This window comes from Galeopterus variegatus, unplaced genomic scaffold (assembly GCF_000696425.1).
Source record: "Galeopterus variegatus unplaced genomic scaffold, G_variegatus-3.0.2 Scaffold2387, whole genome shotgun sequence".
In the NCBI taxonomy this organism is placed as follows: domain Eukaryota; kingdom Metazoa; phylum Chordata; class Mammalia; order Dermoptera; family Cynocephalidae; genus Galeopterus; species Galeopterus variegatus.
In genome coordinates, this window is record NW_007728498.1 from 53330 (window position 1) to 66708 (window position 13379).

The window sequence follows — 13379 nt, forward strand, 5'->3', positions numbered from 1 at the left end:
ATTAGCATATATTCATTATTACAAATCATACTTATTCTTTATACCCCTTATCTAATCTCTTCCCTTCCTCCTCCCCTTTCCCTCTAAAAACTATAGATTTGTTCTTTCCATCTGATAGATTAACTGCTCCTCTGTTGGTTTGTTGCCTAGATGATCTGTCCTGTACTGAGACAGGTGTGATTAAGTCCTCCCCTATTATCATAAAGCAGATGCTTCTATTATTACTCTAGAGTGTGCTTTGTGGAGAGAGAGGACCTCTTCTTTTTTTTTATTTTTTGGTCTCTGCTGGTGCCTCTACTTGTGCCAGTGCAGTTGAGAGTCTGGCATGCCATCTGCATGGTGGCTGTGACTGCTGCTATAGAGACTAGCTGCTTTGTGGAAGCCATGGCAATTGCAGTGGCTATGGTGGGCTACCCGCATGGAAATAGTGTTTTTGGTGTGCTCTTTACCTGGTTACAGCTGGGTTCAGCTTCTCTTAATTCCATGCCTCAGGATCCTGGTGGGGCCCCAAGGTGGTAGTGGCAGCTTGCCTAGTTGTTGGTGGGTTTGGCTTCCCCAGCTCCATGCCTCATTCTAAGATGATGTTGTCGAGCAGTTGGGGAGGAAGGGGAGAGAGAAAGGGGAAGGAAAAGAGGGTGGGAGGAGGAGAAAGGAAGTGGGGCATGTTCAAGGACTGTGGCACACCCGTCATTCTGGCAGGGGAGACCAGGGGGCTTCCAGCGGCAGCTCATTAATTGCTGGGCTAGAAGCAGATGTCAGGAGGGTGTAGCTGAAGACCTTGGCCCACCAACACCCTGGCTCAAAGCTCAGGGTGTTTCCAGTGGTAACTTGATGGTCACTGCTGGGCTTGGGGCAGACGTTGGGGGGACATGGCTGAGGCCCTCAGCCCCCACCACCCCAGCTTGGGAGAATCCAGGGTGCTTCCTGTGGTGGCTTGGTGGTTGTCACTGGGCTGGTTGTGGGTGTCGGGGGCATGACTGAGGCCCCCAGCCCTCCCCCTCCCTGGCTTGGTAGCCCAGTTCTTCTAGGTTTTATAGGTGTTCTTTGGTGATGTGAGACCTTTGCTAGTTAGTATCAAACTTTGTCTTTGGTCTATAGGTATGTCATTTTTTCTTTCAGTTCTGTGTTGGATTATTTGCTGTTCCCATCACTTAAACTCTACACTGGAACTAATTTATTGTCCTTTTCTTACTTCTAAAATGGGGGAACTCCCTGTGAGGACCAGTACTTGAGCTCGGTGGTTGAGCTAAATTGTTGCTTTGCTGCTGATTCCCTGGGGAAAGCTTTTTGTGTGGCTCAGGGCTTAATGGCTGACTTTATAGGTACTTCTGGGTTCCATGAGATCTGGTACACCTGGGTTGTGTAGAAATTCTGGTCTGGGTATGAGACTTTTCAGGAAGCTGCACCCCCTGCAGTTCTATATTCCTGACCAGTCTCCACTGAGTGGTCCTGTGCTGACTGGGGGCAGATCAGCTGTCCTTGCTGTGCCCCAGTGTTCTCCCAGTGGGCCAATCCACCCATGCTCCAAACACTTCCCATGGAATGGGCCATGTGCCGTTCCCTTGCAATGACCCACTGGCTTCTGAGTGGCTCCTTTTTTTTTCAGTTGTTGTGGCTCCTCTCTCTTATCTGGGTCCATAGGAACCCTGTTAGTAGTCTTGCTGGCCTGAGGCCCATCAAGACCGTCTTCTCCTCTGCCGCCTCCAAGCAACTTCATCTGAAGGACACAGCTGTGGCTTTTGCCAGCTCTTGCTCCATGTGCTGACCAGCTCCAGGCTTGAGGCAGCTGGGGCTCAAAATAGTCAGAGTGGTTCTTTCTTTCTCTCATCATGGCTTCTCCCACCTTCATGTACTCCATAGGTCTCTCCTCTTCCCCTGATCTCTAGTGGCCCTAACTTGGCTGTCATTGCTTTTTTTCTTTGTGTTTTAGTCTGTTTTGTGTTGCTATAACAGAAATACCTGAGACTGGGTAATTTATAAAGGAAAGAGGTTTATTTGGCTTATGATTCTGGGACAGCTGCATCTAGCATGGCCTCAGGCTGCTTCTACTCATGGCGGAAAAGCAGCAGACAGCCAGCGGGTATAAGCAGATCACATGATGAGAGAGGAAGCAAGAGAGAGAGAGAGGAGGTGCCAGGGCCCTATATACAACAAGCTCTCATGGGAACTAATAGAGTGAGAACTCACTCACTACCCTCCTCCCCCAGGGAGAGCATTAATCCATTCATGAGGGATCCACTCCCATGACTCAATCAGTTTCCAACACTGCCACATTGGAGATAAAATTTCCACATGAGTTTTGGAGGGGACAAAACATCCAAACTCCATCACTTTTTTTTTTTTATGATTTTTTTTTTCTTGGTGGCTGGCTGGCAAGGGGTTCTGAAACCATGACTTTGGTGTTACAAGGCTGCCCTCTAACCAACTGAGCTAACTAGCCAGGCTGCCTTTTAATAGTCACAAATTTGTTGATTTGTGGCAGAATTAACACTGGGTACTGTCTATTCTGCCATCTTGACTGGAAGTCTCAGGTTTTAATTGTTGGTGTTATAAGCACTTCTGGGTCTCGTGAGGTCTGGTACACCTGGATTGTGTGGAAACTCTGGTCTGGGCCTCTGTCTTTTCAGCAAACTGCACCCCCTGCCATTCTATATTCCTGACCAGTCTCCACTTAGTGCTTCTGTGCTAATTGGACAGAAGATTGGCTGTCCATGCTGTGCCCCAATGTTCCCCTGTTGGCCCATCTCCCTCACTGCCCACACTCCAAACACTTCTCATGTGACAGGCCATGTGCTGGTCCCTTTTGATAACTCACTGTCCTCTGAGTGGCTCCTTTCTTCAGTTGTCTGTGGCTCCTCATTCCTATGTGGGTCCATAGGAACCCTATTAGTGGTCTTGTGGGCCTGGTGGCCACCAAGGCCCTCTTCTCCCCACTGCCTGCAAGCAACTTCATACAAAGGGCACAGCTGCACCTTTTGCCAGCTCTTGCTCCATTTGCTCACCAGCTCCAGCCTTAAAGTGGCCAGGGCTTGAAATGGTGAGAGTGGTCCTTTCTTCTCTCATCATGGCTTCTCCTGCCTTTATGAACTTTGTAGGTCTCTCCTCCTCTTTCCCTGAGCTTTAGCAGCCCCAGCTTGGCTGTCATTGCTTTTTAATAGTTGTAAATTGGTTGATTTGTGGGAGAGAGTGATGCTGGGGACCATCTATTCTGCCATGCTGATCAACTGCTCCTCTCCTTGTCTTTGAGCTTTGCCAGTTTGACTATAATGTGTCTTGGAGAGGATCTTTTTGGGTTGAATCTGTTTGGGGATATTTGAGCCTCTTGGATGTGAAAGTCCATGTCTCTTCCTACACATAGGAAGTTTTCAATTATTATTTCATTGAATGGGTTTTCCATGCATTTTCCTTCTACCTCCCCTTCTGGAATACCCAGATTCAAATGTTTGTGCACTTAAGGTTGTCTGATAGCTCTCTTAGATTTTCTTCATTTTTAAAAATGCTTCTTTCCTTCTTGTTGTCTGCCTGGGTTATTTCAACAAGTCTCTGTTCAAGATCTGAAATTCTTCCTCCTGCTTGTTCTAGCTTGATGCTTAAGCTCTTGGTTCTGTTTTTTATTTCATTGAGTGAATCTTTCAGTTCCATGAATTCTGCTACATTCTTTTTCAAGGTATTAATCTCTTTGTCAATTTCTTCCTTCATATCCTGATCTTTCTTTCATTTCATTATGTTGTCTAACTGAGTCTTCTCATATCTCAGTGTGGGTCCTTAAGATTGTTGCTCAGAATTCCTTTTCAGTCATATCAAGGGTTTCTTGCTCTATAGGGTCTGCTATTTGAGAATTACTGTATTCTTTTGTTGGTGTCATATTTTCTTGGGTTTTTATATTTCTAGTATCTCTATGTTGATGTCTGGTCATCTGATAAAGCAATTGCTTCTTCTATTACTCTGGACTGGGCTTTGAGGAGACAGACATCTTCTTTTTCCAGTCTCTACTGGTGACCATCCTTGTATCAATGCAGCCAAGTGTCTGGCAGGCCATCTGCATGGTGGTTCTGGCTACTGCTGTGGCATCAGACCCCTTTTGTGGCAGCCATGGCTGTGGTGGTAGCTATAGTGGGCCACCCATGCAGAAGTGGTGTTTTTAGTATGATCCCTGCCTGCTTCTGGGCTGAGGGCTGATATAAAAATTTTAAAATATATATTCTTCCTGATTTCCTTAATTTTTTGTTAATGTTTTCCTTTAGTTCTTTGAACATATTTAGTACAGTTCTTTTAAAGTCTTTGTGTAGTAAGTCCAATGTCTAGACTTACTTGGGAATGGTTTCTGTCCTTTAACTTTGTTCCTTTGACTATGCCATACTTTCTCATTTCTTTGTATACCTTGTGAATTTTTTGTTGAAAACAATACATTTGAATAGTACAATGTGATAACACTGGAAATCAGATTCTCCCAGGGCTTGCTATTACGTTGATTGTTGAAGGCTGCTGTGGTCTGTATATTTAATGACTTTTCCAAACTATTTTTCCAAAGACTGTATTCCCAATCATGTATGGTCACTGATGTTTCTGGAGGGTTTTTTGTTGTTGTTGTTGTTATTTTTTTTAGCTTATATGAAGCTAGTGTTTTGACAGAGATTTCCTGGAATCCCAGGAGCTAAAAACAAAGACAAACAATAATAAATTACAGAAACAACAAAGGAAAAGCAACACCTCTTCCCAAAATAATCCTAAAACCAAAATCAAACACCTCTCCCAGTCTTTGCAGGTTAGCTCTGCACTGGAACAATCCGATACTTAGCCAGGCTTCCACTGAGCCTGAGATGAACATTTAGTGTGGCCTGAGTTCTGACTTAGGTAAAACGGAGACAAGTGCCTTGTATCAGTCCTTCAGGTAGCCACCAGAGAGGTTAGAAAAGACATACACCATAATTTGTGGATAATGTCTGCTGTGCTGCCTCTGGAACTAGGTACCAGGATTCCACACTGGGAACATGGGCTACTGCTGCTTTAAGACTGCTATTGCACCCAGAAGGGTGTGGGACAAAGGCAGATAAATACACACTGTGCAGATCTCTTACCATATTCAGTTGCCTTTTTCCTTGATTTACTTGGTTACTGCAAACATTTGACTATCTCCCAGAGTTCTGACAAAATTGATTCTGGCAGTTTCTGCTTGTTTTTTGATGTTTCTGTGAAGGGATGAGAGTTTAGGTCTGCCTATACTGCCATTTTTCTACATGATATATCATTTTCAAATAACAGCTTTATTGAGAATTTATTGACATACCATAAAATTCATCCTTAAAATATACTTTAAGTGTACAATTCAGTGGTTTTTAATATATTCACAGAGTTATGCAACTATCACCACCATCTAAAGTTAGAACATTTTCATTATCCTAAAAATACCCTGTGCCCTTTACTAGTCACTTCCATTTCCATCATTCCCCTTCCCCCAGCCCTAGGTAACCACTATTCTGTTTTCTGACTCCACGGTTTTGCCTTTTCTGAATATTTCACATAAATGAAATCATACATTATGTGGTCTTTTGTACTTTTTTCACTTAGTGTAATTTTTGCATGGTTCATTCATGTCATAGCATGTGTCGGCACTTCATTTTTTAAAAATAAAGTCTTGATTTTGAGATAATAGTAGATTCATATGCAGTTGTAAGAAATAATACAGAGATCCTCTCCAATTTTTCCCCAGTTACCCACAGTGACAACATCTTACACAACTATAGTACAATATCACAACCAGGATATTAATATTGATACAGTCAAGATACAGAACATTTCCATCACTACCAAGGATCTCTCATGTTTTCTTATTATAGTCACACCCACCTCCCTCCTGCCTCTACACCTGCCTTAACCCACGGCAATCACTAATCTGTTTTCCATATATACAATTTTATCATTTTGAGAATGTTATACTAATGAAGTCTTACAATGTGTAACTTTTGGGATTCACTTTTTTCACTAGTATAATTCTTTTGAAGTCCATCCAAATTGTTGTGTGTATCAGTAGTTTATTCCTTTTTTTATTTTTTATTATTATTATTATTTTTTGGCTGAGTAGTATTCTGAGTTATTGAGGCACCACAGTTTAACCACTCACCCACTGAAGGATATTTGAGTAGTTTCCAGTTTGGGGCTATTATGAATAAAGCTGTTATGAACATTCATGTGCAGGATTTAATGTGAACAGAAATGTTCATTTCTCTGGGGTAAATGCCCAAGAGTACAGTTGCTGTGCTATGGTTTAAATGTGTCCCCCCGAAAGCATGTGTTAGAAATTTAATCCCCAATGCAACAGTGTTGGAAGGTGGGGCCTAACAAGAGTGATTAGGCTGTGAGGGCAGAGTGAATGGATTAATGCCATCATTGTGAGAGTGGGTTTGTGATTAAAGGGGGAGTTTGGCCCCTTTTTATTGTCTTTCTCTTTCCTTCTCTTTGCCCTTCTGCCATGATATGACACTGCAAGAAGGCCCTCACCAGATGTTGCTCCCTTAATCTAGGACTTTCTAGCCTTCGGAACCATGGGCCAACACGTTTCTGTTCATTATAAATTACTCAGTCTGTGGTATTCTGTCATAGTAGCACAAAATGGACTAAGACATACTGGGTCATACTGTAATTGCATTTTTAGTTTTATAAGAAACTGCCAAACTGTTTTTCAGAGTTACTGTATCATTTCACATTCCCACCAACAATGTATGAGTGATTCGGTTTCTTCACATCCTTCACTGGTTCAATTTCTTCCATTTCTTCACGTCTTTGGTGTTGTCAATGTTTTTTATTTTGGCCATTTTGATGGATGTGTGGTGATGTTTTATTGTGTGACTTGAGCTACTTCATAGTAGCTCAATAGTCCTACCTCAGTAGGACTCCTGTGAGGATTCATGTGCTTAAAGTGTCTAGACAAATGCTAGATAAATGTTAGCTATGATTATTATTATGTAGATGGAAATGACATAGTCCGTGCCCTCAAAACAGTTATTATCTCACTGGGGACAAAGATGTGAAAACAAATAATGTCAATCCAGATTGCTAAATGGAGGAGTCATGATCGAGAAACTACAAGACCCCAGACTGAGGATGAAGGATGGTCAGGAAAGTTTTCCTGAGAAAGATAATCCTCAGCTAAGTCTTGAAGAGTAAGTTAGCTTAGCTAAGTGAAGGGAAGGCCAGCATGGATTCATTTCAGGCAGAGACTACAGATGGGGTCAGTGAGGTAGGAATGGGGAGAAGCCAGAGATGAAACTGTGAAAGAGGTGATGAGAGACCAAATGAGGACTTACATGCTGCAAAAAGATTAGACTTCACCCAGTAGGCACTGGGGAGCCATATAATCCTGGCCATACGTTGGGCCAGGGTGGAGACTTTTGGGGCACCCCTCATCTTCTAGAGCTTCCTACCCAGACAACCTCTGATAAAGAGGTAACTCCTTCTTGGGCCCCTGGTGGGCTGGCCATGCTCCCTTTTCAAGGGTTTCTATTAAAAAAAGCTCTATACATACTGGCATATTTATAATTCCTTTCTATACCATCACCAAACAAAGCCCAAACATGGCCATAAATAGTTAATCACATCTCAGTTCCTACTAAGACAATAAACTCAGATTTCCACTCTTTAACTCCCTGCTCTATAGTTTTCCCTGTTTTTCCCCAGGCCTCCCACAGGCATTTTTTTTCTCTCCTTTTCTATCCTTGCTCTAATGAAATTTAGAAAACCTTGGACTGAATAGGAGGCCTCCATTCTAGGCCTGGTCTGCCACTGACTGACTGTGTTACCTTGAGCCAGTCTCATCCCCCCCACGAGTCTTAGTTGACTCATCTGTAACCAGGAGGTATGTTATCCTTAATGCTCTAACATTCTATAAAGCTATTTGTAATAATAGGAACTCTTCATACACTTGTAGTTTCTGATAGCTCATTCTCATGCAAGCATCATGAAAACTCCAACATGATGGATATTAATCCTGTTTTCTTAGGAAGGAGGCTGAGTTTCAGAAGGATGATGTCATGTGACCAAGGTCACACAGTAATTCAGGTGCAGAGTTGGACCTTAATCCTACATAGTCCAATGCCTTACCACCAGACCACACTCCCCTTCTTCACCTTCTTTACCAATTGCTTTCTCTCACCTCCTTACTTCCCCTGACTGGTCCTCACAACTCCGCCCCCCCACACCACCACCAGAGGAGAGGTTTTTGCTAAAAAGTTTCTGCTGTCCAGGGACCCAAGAGTCCTTGGCCTGGCAAAGGTGACTGAGAAGGGACAGTTAGAGAGGCATCCAAACAGACCCAGGAGGGGGGCATGTCCTTCCCATCACCACTATACTGCTATGGTGGCAGGCCAGGTGAAGACTTTAGAGACCTTAGATGATGAACAGACTTTCATGCCCCTGCCCATACATCGCTCAAAATAAAAACAATAAGAAGCCATAGAAATCAGTGTAAAGAAATTCACTAATTTTCTAATATCATTCATGAGGACTAATTTAAAGTGTTTTTAAATATCAAATAGGAAAGTGTTCTCAGTTTGGGGGCTGGGTTTTTGTGCACTCACTTTGAGGGTGACTATTTATCTATACATCTGTAATACATGGTGGATGTGAGTGCCTGATAGTAGCACTGTGCAATACGAAGGCTGTTTAGTCTTACTGCCATGCTTACTTCGGACCTTCTGTCTGTCACGGCCTCCAGGGACCCAGTCAGCACCCCTGGGGCATTGGATTCCACAGAGACTACCCCCAGGGCTTGGCCCAGGCCTCCAGTCACAGGCTGTTGGCTTCAGGTTGGGGTTTAGGATGGCACAAGGAACTGAGCTTCCCCTTCTTTTCTACTCTCCTACTGGCTCCTACTCTCCCTTTTTTCCTGCCTATCTCTGACTGTATGTCTTTCCCCCTCTTTCTCTCTGATATTTTCTTGTTCTCTATATTCCTTTCTATCTCTGAATCTTTCTCCTTCTTTGCTCCAGTCTCTTGGACTCTGTTTCTCCTTTTGTCTCATCCTTTTTTCTCCCTGCCACTTTGTTTCTTCCTAATATCCCGGTGTCTCGTTATTTGTTTCTTGACCTTTTTAGGTGTGTGTCTCAGTCTCAAACTCTCCCTGTATTTGTCTCATTTTCTTTCCCATTCCAGAGTCCACAGGGACCTTTAGAGAGAATAAGCTGTTATATCCTGGGCTCTCTCTCCAGAGGATTTAGGAATGGAGATTAAAGCCTAAATTTGAACTTTTCAGGCTTGGATGGGGCCCTCCAGGCGACAGTTAAAGAAGGAGGGAAAACTGGCTTATGCAGTCAAGGGATAGGGTGTGGGGTGGGAACTTGGCAAAGACTGTGAGTTCCAATGTTCAGTCAGTGTCCTGGTACAATGCTCTCTGACTAAGGCCTTGAGACTATTTTTGGAAGCATTCGAAATATCCCTGAAGGCATATCTACCCCCGTCCATTCAGACTGGGATGCCAGAGGATTCATTGAGATAGAATAGTTGAGGCCTGCCTTGTATTCTTCCTCAGCTCCCACCAGCCACTGAAAAAACAAGAGTAGCACTGACCTAGATTGGGGTGTTATGGAGGAGAAAGGAGTAGCAGCAGCAGATGATAAGCTAGCTGGTGAGTGGGAAGGGGTGAATAAAGTTCCTCAAATCCTGAGATCCCAAATTATCCTAGCTGGAAAAGATGCTAGAGGTCAGCTAGTCTTGCCCCCTCCATATTTATATGTGAAGACTGAAGAAGGTGCTATTAATCTCTCTGTCAAAAAAGAAGAACGAAAAAGGAAAAAAAAATCTCTCAAGAAAGGGAGAAAAAAGAATCTTTTACATCCATCCCCTTTACCTCTGCCCTAGTTTACTATCTCTGGCATGAATTGTTGCAACAACTTGCTTTGCAGTCTGCTTCCAGTCTCTCCCTGGGCAATCTAGCTTCAATACTGGCCACAGAGACCTATCATATTTTGGGATGAAATGGGGCTGGAGAGGCAGCTGTGATTGAGTCACTCCCCCTTAAAGCCTTTATAGCTCCCCAGTACCTACTGAATAAAATCCAAAACCCACTAGCCTGATATGCAAGCCTGTTTGTGATTTAGCTCCCACTTACTTTTCCAAACTCTTACTTGCTGTGTTTCTCTAGGAAACATTTTACTCTCTTTGCCATTCTCCTAATCTCACATTGTCTCTTCTCTGTCTCTCTCTCAAAACAAGTTAACACATGCTTACAGGTAGAAATTCAAACAGCATAGTAAAATGAAAAATAAAACTCCTCAAGCTTTCCATGCCATATTCCCATCCAAAGATAATAATCCCCCACCTCTCTGACCTACTCTTCTACTATTCTCCACCCTCTGCTCACACAATGATGGACCCATAAAGGGCCTCCTTGCTGTTCCTAGAATATATGAGCTTCCACCTTAGGACCTTTTTCCCTGTTAATTCCTCTGATTAGAATGCTCCTTCCCCAGATATCTTGTTTCTTTCCTTAGTTCCTCGTGTCTCTACTGAATTGTCACCTTCTCAGTGAGGCATTCCCTGACCTCCCTTATCTAAATTTGCAACTTCCCCCATATCTCTTATCTCCTTCCCTGCTCTATTATTTAGCACTTATCACCATCTAAAGTACTATATAATAGACTGATTTACTTGTTTATTGTCTGTCTCCCCATTAGAATGTAAGCTTCATGAGGGCAGAGATTTTTCACTACAGCTATCTCCTCAGTACCTGATAGAGCACCTGCCACATCATGGGTTTTCAACAAACTATTCATTGAATGAAATTCAGCAGGTTATAACCATAAATTCTCTTATGTGTTTCAGGCTGCTTCTAGATTCTATTCTGACCAATGGATTTGTTTGCTTTTTCTTTGGTAGAACAGTTTTTTGTAGTTGATGTGTGCTCTCTCATACTTCTTGCTTCTGTATATGCTATTTCCTCTGCCTAGCAAAAATTTCCCCCTTCTTGGTCTATGTGGAGAATGCTTTCTCACTCTTCAAGTCTCAGCTTAAGCTGTACTGTTTTGTGAAATCCTTTCTTCTTCGCAAGGCTGGATTAGATGCCCCCTCCTCCATTCTCCCATAGCTTCTCTGCCATTTTATTTATCACCCTGCACCTTGATCATCTACTTATATATCTTTTTCCCCTCCTAAACTGTAAGTACCCTGAAGGACCAGGAATTATTGATGATGGCATCCCTGGTGCCCAGTATAGTGCCTGGCATTCAGTAGGAGTAGCTGTAATCAAACAGACCTGGATTTGAATCCAGCTCCACCACTTCTTAGCTGTGTGAACTTGGACAAATTACTTCCCCTCTGGAGTCTCAGTTTCATACCTTATAATACAAGCATCATGATGCTGACCACACGGAGTTGTAGTGAAGATGCAATGAAATAACTCTGCATGCCTATAGTTCTATAACAAATATGTGGACCTCTGGTTATCTCACTTGCTTCTCATGAGTGAAGTAGGGCAAGTATTATGAGCCCCATTTTTCAGAAGAGCCTACAGAGGTCCAGAGAAGCAAAAGTGCATTTTCCAAGGTTGCAGGGTAAATAAGTGGCAGAGCCAGCTTATACAGATTCACCCAAATCTGAATATCTCAGATAGAAAGCTTGCTCTCTGCCTGGGAAGTAGAAAGGAAATGGACTGCAGGACTTCTGGCTCACAAGCCAGCATGTGGGTATTGCATGATGCCCTCAGAAAACACTGGCACCTCCTGGACAGCATGACCTGTCCCATTGAGTCCAACTTTGCATCCAGCTCCTCCTTAGCCCAGGGATTCTTGGCTACCTCAGCTTCTTAATCAGGTAGCAGGAAGCAGTCCCTTACTGTCTGAGGTTGGAGGGAGAAGAAATGTGAGAGCTTTCTTTCATGAGGGGCAGTTAAAGGCTGGGCCTGCTCTGGGAGGATTCTGAGAGGGAAAGAGAGCACAGAAACCACTGTATATAGTGCCTACTGTTTGCCAGCCACTATCTCGTGTGTCCATTAATTCAGATAATAAACATTTCCTGAGCACCTACTATCAGCCAGGTGCCATGCTGGATGCTGGAGCTGCAGTGGTGAATGAGACCAGAGAGGGAGGACACAGATGGCAAACAGGTAAAAATCATAAAGTGCATATGGTAGCCTTCTCATTTTATGGATGAGGAAACTGGCTCTCAGAGAGGGGATATGAACTGCCCACATCACACAGCTAGTGCTGGGATCCAAAAGGCAGATTTGTTCAACTTTAAAACTCTTTCTACCACACCATCTCACCTCCTTGAATCTGCTGCCTCCAAATAATTTCCCTCATCTATCTGTCCTAGCATTCAAAATGTCACCATTAGAGAAGTGCTCCTGTGAGTTAACACTTACTGCTTCAAGAATTCCCTATTAACATGTTAGGACAGAATACCTGGGAGTCTCGTATTAGCATATCTGAGTTTATCAGCTGTAATCTAGCAGTCCTTTAGCAGAGGGAAGTGGGTACCAGATGGTGAGTTCCAAGGAAGGGCTGGAAGAAAGGCATAGTAGCTTCAATGAGGACCTAAATGTACTAGAAGAAAATATGAATTCATATTTTTATAATCTTGGCAGGAAAAGACAGAAATAATAAGAGAAATATTGATAGAGTTGACTACATAAAAATAAAAAAAATATTTTTGAAAGAAAGTGAACTGAAGCGCCGGGTAAGGATTAAGCTTTATTAAAGGAAAATAATCTGCTGGGCTGTACTCAAAATGGAGAGCAGCAACTGGCATTAGGGTGGGAGGGCTTATATAGGTTGTAAGGAAGGCTGATGTAATCAGGGAGGGGCTTGGTGCTGGTGTGGAGTTTCTATTTCTCAGAAACCACAAGGTTTCTTGTAAGGGAAAGGCTGGTGGCCATTTTGCACTGAGTGTGTGTAAGATGGCACCGGTCACATCCAAGATGGCCCTAGTCATGTCCAAAATCCATCATTCCCACCTTTTAAGTATAGGGAGAAGGGAAAGGGGGCAAAGGTCTCATTCTTCTGAAGTTACTTGCCGCTGGAGATGGGCGAAGGTATGAAAAAAATAGAACAATTAGGTGGCGGTGTATTGGTTTCATGTGCGGAGGCTGTATTCTTCTGGGGAAGTGTCAATGGTTCTCAGGAGATGATATCCTCCTCCCAGGAACAATTCAACATCCTTTTGGTTGGTGAAAGCCTGCATACATTCCTGTAAGAAATTAGAGAATCACCGAAAGGAGTGGGGACCAAGAAGAAGGACAAGTCCCATCATGGTTAGGGGTACAATATGTTTTGTCCTGAAGTCCTCCCCCATCACTATAGCCTAGGTGAGTGGTTTGAGTGAAGCAGAAATGTTTTATTGGTGGAGGGCACTGAACTCCAGCAGAATCCCCTTTGGAAAGAGCTATGCAG